We start from the raw sequence: 18,952 nt of genomic DNA on the forward strand, positions 1-18,952 counted from the left end.
ATGTTAATATTATGGATACATATTTTCGGCACTTTTTTCGCATCTATATTTTTGATACCTTGATAGTACAAGGAATAAAAACAAAATTAATCATTTAAGGTTCTAACTTGCTTTGTCATTGAAATGTCAACGTAATTACCATGAGCATACGCTTGAAATTGATTACAGGGTATTGCGCCACCTAACGTGGAGTAGCGGGACTTAATTGGAGCTTATCGAACTAATCTGAGGTTGCAACTGCTTGGGAATCTCTGCAATGCAAGTTTATTGTTGGTGCAATGGCGTTTCTGTGGAAACTGTGGTCTTATTGTTAGAGTTTTTGTTATGATTATAAATCCATATTTCGAATAGTTTATAAGTTTATAATGAAAATTACGTCAGTCAGAAATAACTACATACATACTTAGATACTTATTTTAAGCTAATTACAAATTACTTCGCCTAAATATTATTGATTATGAATATTTTATTAATTATATTAAACTATTTTTTATTTTAAAATATTTATTTTATTAAGAAAATGAACAGTTAATTAAATTATAAACTGATGATAATTAGAATATCTTAGAAATTATCTTGAGTAGTTTACAAATAAACTAAATAAAGTACTTAAACATACCTACATATTTAAGTTAAATGTATATTTTTAAGAAGAAGGTACGTAACTGATAATTTCATTATTTTATTTAAGAATTTATGTCTCTATTTTAAAGTTTTTTTTTTTTAATTCATCAACAACTCATTTCACTATTCAGAACTTCAAAGACTCAAGTATTGTTCAAAATTTTTTGTTATTTATTTCACAATCTTTCTTTTCCCAGGCGACAAATCACCGATAAAATCTATTTCCTACTAATTAAATAGAATCCGTAAAGACAATGACGGAAGCCGTTGGTTCCTCATACTAAAACAACATTAACAATAAATCAATATTACCTAAAACAAACCTTATCTATATTAAAATAATGCTAAATAGCACGCAAATGTGCCTGTGAAAATTTTCCGAACACCTAGTAGTGAAAGAATGTGTATTCAAATTTAACTTTTAATATTACGGAATAAAGTTGAAGGTAACTGTATTTTTATATTGGTTTTGTACACATTTCAAACAAGCTTGAAAATCTACGAATCAAAAGATTATAGCTCTTACAGTGAAGGATTTATAGTTATTGATAACTGCAGGTTTAAGATTGTAGAAGTAACAGCCATGAAGCCGACAGATAGTGACGAATCGGTTGGCGTTCCGCTGTTACGGTCATTTTATGCAATTTGACTGCATCAGCATCTTTGCGGTTCTGAGAACCTTTGCATTTTTCCTGTCAAGGTCAATGCACAATGTACAGAGGGGTAATTTCAACCGAAATATTTCCCATATTTTACACTAAATATTCAGTTCCATATTTGTCCACTGAACACGCGTGCCCCTTGTGACTAGTGGACACTCTTTTTAATAATATAAAAATTGGATAACATGGAAAAAATATCGATTAGATATTTATTACCCCCTACTCTATGTTACCCTTGTGTTATTTTAGTTATCTGTATCTTTCTCAGGGATTCATCCAAATGGGTCCAAAAATTGTTAATTCAGTCCAATAATTGTTAATCAGAGTCAAAAAGATTAGATACTACCCAAAATATGAGTGAGTTCTGTAATAGCTCTTATCGGTGGAGTAGGTATGCGTCATATTTACCTATTCTCCGCTTTCTCTTCGTCTTCTTTAGTTCTTACGACATGACACCGGCATTCTCCTTGACCAGTAGGCCTAGCACATGATGGCCGCGGGAGTATGTCGCCGCGAGATAGACTACCCGTCCTTATGTCATTAATACAGTTAGAAGAAGACGTGGCATCTATCTCGCGGCGACATACTCCCGCGGCCATCATGTGCTAGGCCTACTGGGCAACAAAACTCTTCCTGGGTTTTACTGGACCTCTTCTTCCTTTTACCTTTTCTTCTAGTATATTTTTAGGTAAAGAAGGTATCAAGTGACCAATCATTTTGCTTTTTCTATTTTCTATTTCGTTCATCATGATTCTTTCTTCTTCAACAATTTCCAGCTCTATTTAGGTAGGTAAACATAAACATAAACCTTTTAAGTAAATTGGCACTCACAGTCAATTTAGGTAGTTTTACAGATAGAAAATATCAAAATAACCGCTAATTCTTTTATTGTCAGCAATAATTGCACTGAATCTAATTTAGAAACGCCAATAAAACCTCTATTGTTCCACAAAACCTTAACCACTCGCAGAACAATTGATAAACGCAGTTACAGAAAAATAATAACAGAAAGTATCGCAAAAACAGTCATTATGTAATTGTCATTGTGTAGGGCCGTAGAAGACAACTGGGCTACCTCTATGTACCTCTCTATCAGTCCTAATAAGAGCGAAAGAGAGGTACATATCGAGATTTCGGAAGACCCTGCTCTAGTATTGGAACAGTTGCAATAGTTCAGTAACCGTAGTTTTTGTGGACAACTCTGTGGTCCGTCCTGCGGTAGTAGTGAATTTGTGTTTGTCTTGCGGTTGGACCCGTTATTGCCGTCTCACAGTTATGGGCTTGAGATAAATAAAATATCAGTGGTCTTTTTAAAATAAATGGAAACCTAAATTGAGCAATAACAGGGAAGCAAAAAGTGGTCAGAATTAATATTTACGAGTATTCATTTATTATTTATTATACAATCGGCATGGTAGAAATTAGAATTCATTCAAGCATGAATCTGACATTTTCCAAGAAGGAATTAGAATCACCTTTCCCACGCTGCGGATTCTTCAAATGCATGCCGTTGCATCCCAAGGAATTTGCATTTTGCACTGTTATTCAATACGGTCACTGGAGGTCGCGAGTTCGAACCCTGCGTACCAATAAGTTTTTCGGGACTTATGTGCGAAATGTCATTTGATTGACAGTCTCTTTTCGGTGAAGGAAAACATCGTGAGGAAACTGGAATAATCCCAATAAGGCCTAGTTACCCTTCTGTTTGGAAGGTCAGATGGCAGTCGCTTTCGTAAAACTAGTCCTACGCCAAATCTTGGGGTAACTCTCATGAGCCGTGGAGAATGCCGGGATAACGCAAAGAGGATGATGATTCAATACCTGTCCCTGTTACAAAACGCTTCAATTTCTCTGCTAAATTATTTTAATTGTTATAATGGACAAAAGACACGCACTTCCTAAAACAGCGGAATTGACTATTGCAATGAAATGGGGACATTTCTTAGCAGTCGGCCGAGACCTATCGATTACCAATTTGCATATACACGTAATCTGTTGGTCAATCAAAGCTTTTTCAGAGTTATATCATCAGTTGCAATGATTTCGTCGAAGAAACAATTGACACTATAAAACTAGCTTAAAAAAATCTGAAGACACATAACATGCGGGAAAGCATAACAGCATTAATAGTACTGAAAAGCAAATAGAGTTCTAGGTAGAAAATCGTAGAAATGAAATGGTGCTAGAGAAGGATGGAGAAAAAATTGGACCGAACGAAGAACTAATGAAGAGGTGCTGGAAATTGTTGAAGAAGAAAGAATCATGATGAACGAAATAGAAAATAGAAAAATCAAAATGATTGGACACTTGATATCTTCTTTACCTAAAAATATACTAGAAGAAAAGGTAAAAGGAAGAAGAGGTCCAGTAAAACCCAGGAAGAGTTTTGTTGCCCAGCTCAAGGAGAATGCCAGTTTCATGTCGTAAGAATAAAACTAAAGAAGACGAAGAAGAAAGCGGAGAATAGGTAAATATGACGCATACCTACTCCACCGATAAGAGCTATTACAGAACTCATAAATAAGAAAAAGACGTAAAAAAATCGTATGAAGAAGCATCAAGCTTTCAGGATCTACTGAACTGTAGACGCTGTTCACACGATTAAGCTTTGATTCGCTAGTAATTTTCTTATCAGCAATATAATCATCAACCGGACGAGACGATTATCTGAAATCATTAATCAATTGTCGTGGTATTAGTTAATTAAGAAGCTGATTGCCAAGATACTGAAGATTACAAAACACTTATAGGATTATATACCGGTCCCTCATAAGATCAAAGATATGAGCAATGGGCATTTGCAAAGTACCCCATCTTTCTGCTTTAATGAGATTGCTTAATGTGTGCGAAGAAGCCGGAGGCTTAAATAGCAACAAGTGGTTGTGAAGGTTAAAGTCATGTGGAGTACTCATGATTTCTATCTTTGCATTTAATCCTTGGAATTAGTAAGAACTTTATTAAGTAGTCTAATTATTAATATGAAACCTTCAATTTTAGAATAGGTAGTTCCAACAATGGTATAAGTAACATAACTTGTAAAACAGCTTCAAATTCCTAATTAAATATTAAGTTATGGGAAGAAAATTTAAAAATCCAAATAATTGAATGTGGCATCATATCGCAAAAACTGGCGAAATCAGATTTGTTCTGGTCTTGAGCAAAGGATGATATCGTTATGACATGAAGAAAGAGCTGCAGCAATGCAAATAATTGCAGTGTTGGTTCATCTTCGGAAATATAAGATTTTGAAACAGAGATAATTCCAAATGCTGCTGTAAGTGCTGTTGCTATTATACCTGCCAAAGTAGTATATGAACATGATTTTAGACTTCCAGTTCCAGGATAAGAAGTAGATGTGATTTTAACTGTTTTTTTTTAAGACATTTTTTACACCGATTGATGAGCCCTACGGTAAGCTCAAGAAGGCCTGTATTGTGGGTACTCAGATAACGATATATTTAATATACAAATACATTATACATAGAAAACATCCATGACTCAGGAACAAATATCTGTGCTCATCACACAAATAAATTAGGTAAGGGCTACCGGGATTCGAACCCGGGACCGCGGCGCAGCAAGCAGGGTAATTACCCGCTAGGCCAAACCGGTCGTCTAACAGACAGACAGCAGCAGTGCAACAGTCTAACAGACTGTTGAACAGACAAGGCTTGGCTTTTTCATAGAACAAGATGGTGATAAAAAACCAAACGATGAGAAAGAAAAACATTTCCTAGGAACCAATATAAATCATAAAAATAAATAAGTACATTAATAATTCAGTTTATTATGTTATGACACGCGGCCTAGTTTGCAAGCTTATTAACATGAATATTGATGAAAAATATATCTTATACATATATCGCAATACATAGCCCTACAAGAATTCAGCCGCGAGATTGGCAACACGTAATAGTTGGTCAACGAATAATGATTGGTATTAATAACCGTTTCACGGTAATTTATGCCAGCGATCGAGCTAATGTGGTTGGGCAACGGTATGAAATTGATATGGAATGATTAATCAGGTGAAGCTGGAATTCTCGAGATATCCAGATAAACTAGATGCTGTGTACGTGGTCGAATATATGCTTCTAGAGACCCTGCGGCACTCCACCCAAGGCGGAGATGGAATTCTTTGGTGGTTTTAGACGGTAGTCCTGGACTGGTTAGTCCACCATCGCCCCTGGTTCCCCCGGACCTTGTGGCATGCGTAAAGTATTTACTAAGACTGTTTAAGATGAAGTTGAATCTATCCATGCTTATTAAGATCTAACCGATGATGTGGTCTGACTTAGCAGTGGCAGTTTTGTGCTCGATAAGATCATAGAACTTTATTAGAACAAGTCAAATTACTGATTTACTGAACGATTTCATTACTTGGTCATCGGTAGGTATATTTATGTCAGTTTATAATTTACAAAGGATTATGCTTGTTTTCCATTGACTAATAGACTGATTAGCTATTTAACAACTGACAATCATGATTTGATTACAAATCACCAAATTAAAGACTAGACAGCTGTTGAGACATCTGCAGTTCAAAATCGCGGTCATTGCTGTTAAAAAGATAACCACAGATTCACATTCCGACACGCGAACGTCCAATTTTCTCAAAACAAATATAATAATAACCCCTTTTCTAACCGAATCAAATCCAGCCACATTAAAACTTCTCGTGAAAAGTAAAAGTGGTCATCCCGTCACGCTCGCGAGCAAGTGAATGCTCGCAGTTTGTTTATGAATAACGAACGGTTACTCGTAAATAGTAATAAAGAAAGATATTTATGTTTGGAAAAAAGGTGAAGACGTAAGCCGGCACAAGAAAATGTGTTGAGTTGTTGAAGGTGTAATTAACAGTAGTAAATTGGTAATCATTAGACGATTGATGAAATCCTGTGCGTAAATGTTAGCAATTGGCGTCGTGAATCGTGATAATTACAGTGAATGTGTGGGTTTACAAAAAAGTCAAGATATTTATTTTAGTCTCTGGATACCGCTACTGCCACCAATCACCAATCAAAGGTTTCCATAAAAAGAGAATAAAACTGTAGTAAAGTACCGTTATAGTACTTAAAAGTATGTTCTAATTCATAGATAGATAGCTATCTAATTAATTGATAATTTTACTGTGCTATTACTACAGTTTTAAGTCACACTATTGTGACATTAAGTTTTTATCGTTCAATCTCTGCAAATATAATATAACCGAAATACTTGTTTTATGTGTTTAAATCGTGTTTTTATGTGACCAGTTTAAGTTTAATTACGAAGTGAATATTACTAGTACGTGGTAATTATAAGTATTTGTTAAATAACGTTAGTTTGAAGGTTAATGGTTGTTTAAATTGTAGCAGAGGTCATAACGCATGTAATGGTCTAAGAATTGGATTAATACTTTAGTTAATAAAAAAGTTACATCAACCAGAACGACATATGTAGGTATGTACATACACTATAAATACGAGTACACATATAAATATGCGACCATGTTCACAATGTTATGTACTTATATCTATCCTATATTTATCCTATATGTAATCAAAATAAAAAATAAAAAAATCAAAAATTATTTATTTTTTGAACAAATAAATAATTTTTGATTTTTATTTTTTTTTATTTTGATACAATTATACATGCACGAGTAAGTATTTGTATACACATCTCTTAAGCTGTCGTAAAGTTATACTGTAATTAGAACTTAGGATTAATACCTATTATCAATTGTAATTTCAATTCTATTTTAAATATATTGTAAACTATGACATGCAAAAGTGCCCCTGTGGTCTATTTTCTGAATACATTATTTAGATTTTTTTATACTTGTAATGCTGAAGTAACGCAATAATATGCGTACGCGCGTTCAAAATGATATTGAAATAATGATGGAAATAAAAACTCCAATATCGAACAGCTTGCGACGTAATAATACAATAATACGCATACCTTCAAAAGGTTAAGTGTACCGGCACATGCAACAAAACATGATCCACATTCACAAATATGGTGTTGAATAGTTGAACGAGTTTAAGAACAGCACGATTAATGTTATCTGATAAGTCAGTGGTCAGGTGCAACTTATACAGGTTGATTTTGTAAGTACTAGCGACTAGCTGAACTTTGCACAGTAACTTTTGAGGTCATAATGAGTAACTTTTATTATGCAACCAATGCTGAAATCGTGAAAAAAATATATCTGTTCCATAGAAATACATATCTCATATTTCATCACGTCAGTCGAAAGGAGAATGGGCAATTTTGTATGGGCCCATGGGTGTATAAAAATTAGACATCTTGTTTAAAAGCTCTTAACTGTAGTATTTATTAATTTGTTGTATGAGATCAACCTCAGATAACTTGCAGGGACCGAGAATTTTAAAAAATAAAGTAGGTAACTGAAGTAGTTAATTTTCCTAATAGGTACATGCGATATGACGAAAAGCACCATATTTTATAAGCGAAAACAAAAGCTAAGCACAATGACACTTCAACCACAGTATAATGAAGAGTACTATCGTATATTGCTTCAACTCAATAAATTTTCAGATATGTAACTTAGTCTAAGTACGAGTTCGACAGATCTACGAGTTCTAAGACCCAATCTTCAAACTATAGCACAAAATTTGTGATACATAGTAATAGGATATTTTAGGGTCAATGCTGCCCTATTAGTTTAATGTTGCTAGAATAACAAGGAGACCATTTTTGGAGCTTTTGAAATACCTACTAAACAGGTGGCAGCCCTATCGGTGCGTAGATCGTGACTTGCGCAAACGCAGAAATAGCAATAATTGGCGCTGTACATCGATAGTTTGTCATCGCGTGCTCGTGAGATCTTCGTTAGCCCTCTGGCGGGAGATGAGTGCGTTACGTAAAGTTATGTGTTCATGTACATATTGTTGTAATATTACAGAAGTTAATAGAGATAAATCTAACGATTAACATATGTATGATTATGTATTTCATTTCGAGACAAAAACTAGCGTAAATTAACATAAGACAAAAATACCAGACACCATTTTTTTTATTGTTTAAAGAACTTAGGTACGTACGTACTACGTACTTACGTGATCGGGGCCAACTGACATATCAAAAAAATCTGCTTATAACATCGATATCTTTTTATTATTTTAGTCAATTTAGTTATAATTTGTGTTATTCTAGTTTTCGGTTTATATTCAAATAAACTGTTACACATCTACTCATCAATAGATGGCACTAAAATCAATTTCCCTATTCAAAATTCGCATTGGAAAGCGCTCCACCCGAACTAGGACGTACGTGAGTTTGCCCGCGGGGAAATTGCTCACCTCACACTAATGAAAGTGTTTGTTAGTTTTTGTTTGCAAGAATTGTATCGAAAGTTTTGCTATTATGCACTCGTAAGCGAACTGTGAACACTTGTAGTGTAGGTTGATAAGGGCCCTTTGTGTAATAAAAATACATCAACGAGTCATTCGTAAAGGCTTGTTTTATATTTTTTCCCCTCACTAGCTCGGAAACACGTGTTTTGTCCTTTAATACCAGCGGGTAAAAACGCATTTTATCCACTAGTGGGTAAAATAATTTGACCTTGAATAAAGTCAAATTAACTGCTTAAAAATTGATAAAAGTAGGTGAATCTAATAATAAAGAGGATTTACCACCTGTGGAACTACTGGAAGCAGTGATAAACGCATTTTTTGCGTTGTAGTTTCCTCGCTATAGTGAGGGGAAAAGTTTTGTGTTACACTCGGGTGCAAATGTATTTTACTTCTCGTGTGTTAAAAAACTCGCAAGTTCAGGATTCTATAGTTGAACCACGAGCGAAGCACGCTTCGCTCGTGGTTCAACTATAGAATCCTTTCACTTACTCGTTTTTCAATTTCACACTCGGCGTTAAAATACAACTTTGCCCCCTTGTATAACAAATAACTATTATAGAAAAAACCCGGCAGTTTTCCTTGTGTGTAAACTTGACCTATAAGTTGTCACGTATCGTTTAAGGTTGATTTTATTTGCACTGTTTGACCTACAACTGTAGATATTTGCAGTTTGCACAATATACTTAAAATTTAGCACACGGCATTCGATAACCCTACAGTTTACATTGTTTATTTAAAATCAATGTAATGAATGAATAAATATCACCCCGATTTTTTTTATCATTTAACATAAGTACTTACTTTCGTACGTCTATCCTTATTAAATATATTCATTGTTCATAAACTTAGGTATTCCACCTTCAATTCGAATTTAGAGTACATATTTAGCACTAAAGTTATGACCACAAGTAATAACTCAATTAGATTAGTTTAGTTACTTATTTTAGGAGTTAAACTTTACAAGTTATGACAACCAATTTAAAGCGCATTAATTTCAATAAAGGCACTAATATTTTGTTACAACATTCAATGTCTATCACCAATAGAATTAATTGTTACAAATATTGCGTTCAGTAAGCCAAATGTCATAATACATCATATCATAACCAGTCTTCCTCATACCAAGTCAGTCAAGCCCTCCACAAGGAACGGAACTAGAAATGGAAAGTGACACTTGTCAGCAGGCGTTACATGCTAATAGCGACATTATACCTTACCAATTTAAAAACGACGTATACGCCATAGAAATTAGTCACGTATCAGCCTTTTGTCATTCGGACTTGGGACCGTTACGTGATTGTCATTTATTTCAAAAATGTTTCGTATAAGTTTAAGTTGGGCAGGAGATGTGATGCTTTGAATGTGAGCGTGTGACAAACACGTATGAGGTGTGTCAAGATCTCAAGATGCTGCAAGTTATGTAAAGTGAGACAAGGAATTATGTCGATATTGTTAGGTTAGGAGGTTATTTAGTAATTTAAATTTCTAGCTATCTTCTTAAATAAAAATCAAATGAGTATCACATGGACACTCTTTTTAAACGTAAAATGAATTTACCTCAATCGGTGAAGTTGTGAACGCTTATGTAAACAAAATTAGGTACATACTTTGAATATTGCTTTTTTTTAATTTTTTATTTTAATGTATACCGAATCTGATGATATGTGTAAGACTATAAAACATGTAATTAAAAGCTGTCGTCAGTTTTTATTCATTGTCTAACATCTTAATTAAATAATCTTTAAACTTTTTAAACATTAATCATAGTTAATCCTAGTTAGTGTAATTTTTGTACATGTATTCTTGTTTGCATGAATGTAAATAAATTAAAATATTTTTATTTATACATAATTAAGTTTTTTCGTTTTTAATAAGTGTTTTTTCAGTATATAACGAGCTTGGCTACAGGTTATTATATTATATGATATTTGTGGGTAAATCATTATTTATATGATACTTATACAATAAACCTATATAGATTTGTGACTTTATAGTTTTAATTATCACAGTTAACAATGAGACAAATTCACCGTCATAAAATACCGTCACCAATCCATAAAAGCTAAAAGTGAAAGATTCTCAGCATCCAACTTAGATATGGCCGATCGATTCCAAGTAAAACCATAAAACAGTATGCTTTCTACAGATGGTAGATTAGGAGACAATGGCGGTCGATACCATCGTTCAATTAGACCATTGTTGGTGGCAGGATGTGGCCCAGATGTAAAAACACTTGTTTGTTTCTAAAACAAGACAACTGGTGCAGGTTTTATTTTGCAGGGTCCATTGATATTGAGAGTTTGCTCGTTTATATTAAACTTGTACTGGCAATAAAAATAAAATTTTAATGAAACTGCATGTTATAGCTTCGACTCACTAGTGCACAAAGTAGTTTATTTTTTGTCGCGTCGAAACCTCAGAGTTGTTCAACAGGGTAGAGAGCAGTTATGTAGTAATGTACTATTTACTAAGGGATCATCCACATATTACGTCACACCAAATTTCAGGTTTTTGGACCCCCCCCCTATGTCACGTTTTTTTGTATCCCTTTAACAGGGATTGTCACATTTAGTATGACCCCCCCCCCTTACACTGTGACGTAATATATGGATGACGCCTAACTAACGCCGTGTCTTGCCGTCGCCGTCGCGTCTCATCGCATCGTCTACTTCCATATCGATAAGATTTGATTTTGTATGCGTCGCATCGCCGTCGCGCGACCATCGCGCGACCGTCGCCCACGCAAGCCACGGCGTAATTTAATAAACTACAGCGTAAAAATAAACATCACTCCAAAGTAATTCGTAAAATTGTACGCTAATAATTTCTCAGTTCTTACAATAAAACTTAATATTATTTTATTGAATTAAAATGAAATGTCGCACACGACACGGAAGTTTTAACTAACAACGTGCAACGTCATATTGGATTAGATGACCTTGCAATTGCACCCAAGCGCATGATTACACAAAAAACTGTAACAAACTGTCTATTTTAACACTTTCAGTAAGTCTTGCTGGTCAAAACAAATAGCCCCAATAAGTGATAACTTTCGTATAAAATCACTTAATGTTGAACCTATTAAATAATGTTTAACGAGCAGTAGAAATTCACTCTTACTTGTCATGTAATAAGTCAATTTATTATCCTCATTTTCTACAAATTAGAAATAAGCGAGAACTGTGGTAGGCCTATTTTACTTGACAGTGAGTAATATTCTGCGTTACACACATTAAGCACGATATTTATAACACTAATTATTTAATGAACGCAATTTTACTGAGAATAAAACCAAGTATTCTTCTTACATTTTATGCAAACAGCAAACTCATCCATGTCATCATATGAACGTATGCAGGTCTATTTCTGATACTAAAGTAGCATATCAATTTTTTCAATACAGATATCATTCGCACATAATATATCTGATAATCAAAATGTACAATACATTGACAGATGGTTCATTGTTCTTATACCTACGCGGCAGAGCAAAATTAATCAAATCTGCCCTAAGGAGAAAGTATGTCACGGTTGCTACTTAACGGAAAACAAAAATATAGAGAATTTATTCATTATATACTATCTTGAGAAATAAATAACGGTGTGTTAGACAATGATTTATCAATAGGCCGCCGCAATATGTTTATGATTATTATGATATTGTTGAAGCATTTACAGTAAACGGTACTTAACTGGAAATTACTTTAAAATAATGTAATGACAATGACATAATGACGTCTATTATATGTGATATATGGTATACACCGTGTTTCACTTAACACTAAAAACCTGAAAACAGTTTGTTCAGAATCGAGAGTAGAATCGATTGAGCTATATCTTGATGGGGGTAATATTTTTATTTAAATTAGTATTATTAGTTATTTTTTACGTGCCCATTCTATTGTACTCGTAATACAACATTGTGTATATCGCATTGCTAGAGGTTGTTTACCTTTTTCAGTATTTAGGGGTATTAATACTGGCCGGTTACTTGGACGATTATTTTTTCCGCTACTAGTTTGACGTTGTTTATCAGTTTAATCTTAATGTTTATCATAAGTCATAACAATTTGAACTCGGTTTATTGAACAGGTTGTAATACCTAATTACAACCTTGTCATTTTGAATATTGAGTTTATTTGCTTACTGCGATTACCTGTCTAATTTGAAGTTTACTGTGACAAAGCTTTAAAGTGTTTTACAGTGACATCTTAGCTGTCTATTGGTAAACCTTATGTCGTTGCAGTAACGTACACAAATAAATAGTCTTATGGTTTATGATGGTAGTTAGCAATTATTTTATTGAGTGTAGAGCTAAAAGTCAAGTAGAGCTGTACAGAAAATTAAAAATTCAGTTAAAAAAAAAGTAACGATCAGATTAAAAGATGAATACTCTAGATGAGTTTAAAAAAATAAAAATCAGTTGGGGTGTCTCAGGTTTTGAGTGATACCGGAAACACCGTGTATATGGCCAGAAAATTAATAAATTGTTGTACCAAATAGTGACAGATAAAGTAAAGTTTACAAACATAGTTTGTCAGCTAACCGATCCAACTGTGTAATTGAAATCCGCGAAGTAAGTAACTAAACTTATTTATTTTCTTAATTATCAAAATTGGCAGATACAAACAGAAAAAACTAGTACGCTTGGCGTCCTACGGTTTGATTGTTATCTTTTCCCTAGTGATTTAAACCTTTTCTTTCATAACAAAAGCGTCGTTTTTCGCGTAACAAAAGATTGTGTAACGAATAGGGTGTGCAAACCGGTTAACCGGTTAACCGAAAAACCGGTTAACCGAGACTTTTTGGCCTCTGTTAAAAACCGGTTTTTATAGTCTCTAACCGGTTAATAACCGAAACTGTATTTATTTCTCAAAATTTGGAAAATTAGGCATTAAAAGGTTCAAAAATTATTTAATTATTTAATGTTTTGTAATAATAAAGAGTTATTCATTACTTTTCATTGACAACATTATTATCTGTAATGATTTTATTTTAAAAATTAGTCCCGAGTCTACTCAATTATACATTTTATACAATACAGTAGAGTCCGGTTAGTATATTACGACTCCGCATAGACCTAACGTCCAACCTCTTACAACGACATAAGCACAGGTATTTATTTGGTTTTCGTATGTGATAGTATGAAAGTACATCTGTTTATTACGACTCCGATTTTAACGACTAGCCGCTTTTTACGACACATTTTACACAGAATCCGTCCGTCAAGTCCGGTTGCAGCGACGAGCGAACGTTTTTGGTTTTACTAGTAAATTGAGGAAACAATGCTACTTCCACCCGAGCACGGCCCCCTGTCTTGCCTACAACAAATAGCAAGATTACATTGTGGCCATGTAACTTTTTGAAGTATTGCTTTTATAATTTTAACAATTTGTTCGCCTCGGGTCTAATGTTATAAGCTAGAACACATGAAACTAATAAAGCTTCAGTGCCACTCTTGGCAAATAAGGGGTTGAAAGAAAACGAAACTGTGACATTGCAGTGACAGGTTGCCAGCCTCTCGCCTACGCCACAATTTAACCCATATCCCATAGTCGCCTTCTATGACACCCACGGGAAGAAAGGGGTGGTGAAATTCTTAACCCGTCACCACACAGGCTTAATACTATGATAATAATACCCTGTAAATAAACCTATTGATTGAAATGTTTTAGTACATAATAGAGATGTAGATAGAAATGAAATTCGTTTTGTACGACATCCGGTTAGTACGACGTAATATCAGCGGTCCCTTGAGCGTCGTTGTAACCGGAGTCTACCGTATATTTCAAACTATATTTTTTAAAAGAAAGGTAAAATGGAGATCTTGGTTTTCTTACATCAATTGCTTGTATTACTAGGGGCTCTGGGAGCTTTACACCTTCGCGACATGCCTAGAAAACGCAAAACTGACGAATCACATTCAAACCACACAAGCCTTTTTTAGCAATTTCCGCATTTACCAAATTTCCAAAAACTGGATAAAATGATCTTCATCGTGCAAGTAATACCTGCTACGATATCATCAACATCAGAATTCTTAAAGGTAATGGTAATTATTGCGTAGTACGGCCATTTACTAAAAATCCTCAAAACCGGTTAATAACCGGTTAACCGGTTTTGAAGGAAAAGTCTCGGTTATTAACCGGTTTTTAAGTTAACCGGTTTTTGCATACCCTAGTGCTCACTCAATCCACACGCACACACCGTTCCTATCGTCGCTCTCAAAAATATCGGAAAAAACACTACTCATTGGGGAGAGCTCTGGCAGCTCCGATACATTTGATGGTGACTGTACCAGCACCATGGTTTACAAATTAGATCCACGCGGTGCATCGGGCGCTCGTTTTTTCTTCTCAAGCGTGAAAACGCCATAGCAGTGAGCCATAGGTACCGATACAGCTATTGGCAACGTGGGTGAACGAGTGACGCTGATTGTCACAAATACATGTAAACTTGTGGACTTATGGGTATGGCCAATATTAATGTTAGCGGCGGCAGTCGGAAATAATTTGATTCTATAAGATTTCACATGGTAGCATACAAAGTGAGCATATATATAGTGAAAATTTTACTAGGATTATGATTTTCCACAACACATATATTATATTTCCAATGAAGCGAGTCATATAATATCGATCGAACTTCGCTTGGGAAGCTCGTTTGATCATATATTATATACAATACATATACCTAATACCATCGAATTAATATATTACCTCAATGGTACCTGACGACCGGTCTGGCGCAGTCGGTAGCGACCCTGCCTGCTGCGCCGCGGTCCCGGGTTCGAATCCCGGTAAGGGCATTTATTTGTGTGATGAACACAGATATTTGTTCCCGAGTCATAGATGTTTTCTATGTATATAAGTATTTATATGTTATTTATATCGTTATCTGAGTACTAGGGTGTGCAAACCGGTTAACCGGTTAACCGAAAAACCGGTTAACCGAGACTTTTTGGCCTCTGTTAAAAACCGGTTTTTATAGTCTCTAACCGGTTAATAACCGAAACTGTATTTATTTCTCAAAATTTGGAAAATTAGGCATTAAAAGGTTCAAAAATTATTTAATTATTTAATGTTTTGTAATAATAAAGAGTTATTCATTACTTTTCATTGACAACATTATTATCTGTAATGATTTTATTTTAAAAATTAGTCCCGAGTCTACTCAATTATACATTTTATACAATACAGTAGAGTCCGGTTAGTATATTACGACTCCGCATAGACCTAACGTCCAACCTCTTACAACGACATAAGCACAGGTATTTATTTGGTTTTCGTATGTGATAGTATGAAAGTACATCTGTTTATTACGACTCCGATTTTAACGACTAGCCGCTTTTTACGACACATTTTACACAGAATCCGTCCGTCAAGTCCGGTTGCAGCGACGAGCGAACGTTTTTGGTTTTACTAGTAAATTGAGGAAACAATGCTACTTCCACCCGAGCACGGCCCCCTGTCTTGCCTACAACAAATAGCAAGATTACATTGTGGCCATGTAACTTTTTGAAGTATTGCTTTTATAATTTTAACAATTTGTTCGCCTCGGGTCTAATGTTATAAGCTAGAACACATGAAACTAATAAAGCTTCAGTGCCACTCTTGGCAAATAAGGGGTTGAAAGAAAACGAAACTGTGACATTGCAGTGACAGGTTGCCAGCCTCTCGCCTACGCCACAATTTAACCCATATCCCATAGTCGCCTTCTATGACACCCACGGGAAGAAAGGGGGTGGTGAAATTCTTAACCCGTCACCACACAGGCTTAATACTATGATAATAATACCCTGTAAATAAACCTATTGATTGAAATGTTTTAGTACATAATAGAGATGTAGATAGAAATGAAATTCGTTTTGTACGACATCCGGTTAGTACGACGTAATATCAGCGGTCCCTTGAGCGTCGTTGTAACCGGAGTCTACCGTATATTTCAAACTATATTTTTTAAAAGAAAGGTAAAATGGAGATCTTGGTTTTCTTACATCAATTGCTTGTATTACTAGGGGCTCTGGGAGCTTTACACCTTCGCGACATGCCTAGAAAACGCAAAACTGACGAATCACATTCAAACCACACAAGCCTTTTTTAGCAATTTCCGCATTTACCAAATTTCCAAAAACTGGATAAAATGATCTTCATCGTGCAAGTAATACCTGCTACGATATCATCAACATCAGAATTCTTAAAGGTAATGGTAATTATTGCGTAGTACGGCCATTTACTAAAAATCCTCAAAACCGGTTAATAACCGGTTAACCGGTTTTGAAGGAAAAGTCTCGGTTATTAACCGGTTTTTTAAGTTAACCGGTTTTTGCATACCCTAGTAACGAACGAAAGTGCCGCGCCCTGTGAGAGTGACCCATTGAATGAAGTATGGACTCGCATCGACAGCCACGTCCGTGATCGGTGTACAAGCACTATTATACACGGTGTGACATGAGGAAACCGAATTATTAACAGCGAATTATTATCAGGAATACCTGATCACATTAGAAGACCAAAATGACTTTTCCAAAATGACCATACAAACTTTTCCAGATTTCGCCTCTTTGAAGAGTTAGTAGCATTAAAAAAATAACAATTACTTATTATTTCTCAGCACAAAACGCTCTTTTGATGGCGATGATGCCATTTTCAGGTATAATCTAACTATCTTCGTTGGTAGATTAGATGCCAAAAAGTTACAAGGGACTCATTGCAAAAAGTATTTTTTTTTAAATGTCAAATTTTATTTTAAGCGCCATTTTTACGAATAAAATTTACCTACATTTTATATGAAAATACATCCAAAAAAAACAAAAAAAGTAAAAAAAAATAATAATTGGCTTGTTTTGCTTGAATCGTCATATAACATTTTATCTTCTTTTTAGCCTCAGAAATGCGTGGTTAAAGTATTTCGGTTTCCTCGTGTTACACACCGTGTATACATTCTGTCTGTGGTACAAGTGATTTGGTATACAAGCGAACAAGTTGATTCATGAGTTTCATAATCCGCTTTAACATCTGAATCGCGTGGCATTTATTCACATGCCGACTGCGAATTGTGTTTTGATTACGCGTTCTTTGCCGCGTTTGATGTTTGTACAATGTTAAGTTACAGGTTTGGTTAACTTTACAGCGGACGGTTAAATTAAAATGTGTAGTAAATCGTCTGCAAAGTTTATAATCGAACTGTCTTATGAAAAATCCGAATATCTAACCATAGGGTACTTTTATATGTATATTATGTGCCATAAGTTAGGTATAAGTAAGACCCGGAAATGTGTGCTTTGCAGTTAGAGCAACTTTGCAAAGAACTACTTATTTGGAAGACCCCAACACAAACCAAAATACGTTTAAATAAATTGTGACATTTTTAATACGTTCCTTTGTCGCTGCACTCACTGCCAAGCCAAGTCAGTGCAAAGCAAAGTTCGCTCAGACGGACTCTGACTCTTGAAATCATGGTGATGTTAGCACATAAGTTCAACCATTGACCTCTTTCATATCTATTCAAAACTCCAAATAATTGCTAGCTGCTTATGTTAGCCATGTGCGAAATAGTGGGTGTATAATTACTACCAATGAGATGCGACCTACGCTGCGCTGTCAAGGTCGCGTTTCGCAAATGCAGCCAAAGCCGTGACGCAACGCTAGTCTAAACCGTGTTAATGATGCTTCGCGGATTCAATATTTAGAAAACATTGCATTTGTTTGCAGTTAATCAAAGAGGGATCAATGTTTGTGTAAGCAACTTTATTTAAGGTTGAAAATTGATTGTTTTGTCGATAGTTCTCCTAAATTTTGTATATTTTTGTAATATAAGTTTTATGCATAAAATCCTATGTGTACAATTACAATGTTCTGCTTCTCAGACCTATGATTGCTTATATTTTCAAGCAGTAAATGGTTGCAAAACTTTCGAATCACTTAGAAGAAATAAATGTCCTTTTATATATGATACAAGATGTATATAACCAATAAAGTAAGAAAAGTATTTAAAACTTCTGTGTAACCACTCTCATCTCAGTTTCATCACATGTTTATGGCTGTATGCCTTGTATACAGGTACCACTAGCTCCATATTAAGGCTTGGTATTCAAGCTGGACGCGAAAGAAATTATACATAATTACAACCTGCCTGACGAGGTGGAAAGGCGATTTCGCCAAAACTCCGGACTTACGGTTGGTAAATGTTACTGGGATCCATTGATTAAGAAAACCTTAAAAATGCAAGTTGAAGTTTCCGAATTTTTGAGCTATCTCTTTCTGTAAGTGAATTTCCGTAACTGTGTTATTGAACACATTT

General features: G+C 34.8%; 2 protein-coding genes across 5 annotated transcripts in view; both read right to left on the reverse strand.

Annotated features, from left to right (window-relative positions):
* LOC125235942 overlaps positions 1-18,952 on the reverse strand; it is a 103,371-nt gene that overhangs the window by 46,029 nt on the left and 38,390 nt on the right. The window lies entirely within an intron of this gene.
* LOC125239556 overlaps positions 1-18,952 on the reverse strand; it is a 45,960-nt gene that overhangs the window by 4,140 nt on the left and 22,868 nt on the right. The window lies entirely within an intron of this gene.

Source organism: Leguminivora glycinivorella, chromosome 2, assembly GCF_023078275.1.
Source record: "Leguminivora glycinivorella isolate SPB_JAAS2020 chromosome 2, LegGlyc_1.1, whole genome shotgun sequence".
NCBI classification, from domain to species: domain Eukaryota; kingdom Metazoa; phylum Arthropoda; class Insecta; order Lepidoptera; family Tortricidae; genus Leguminivora; species Leguminivora glycinivorella.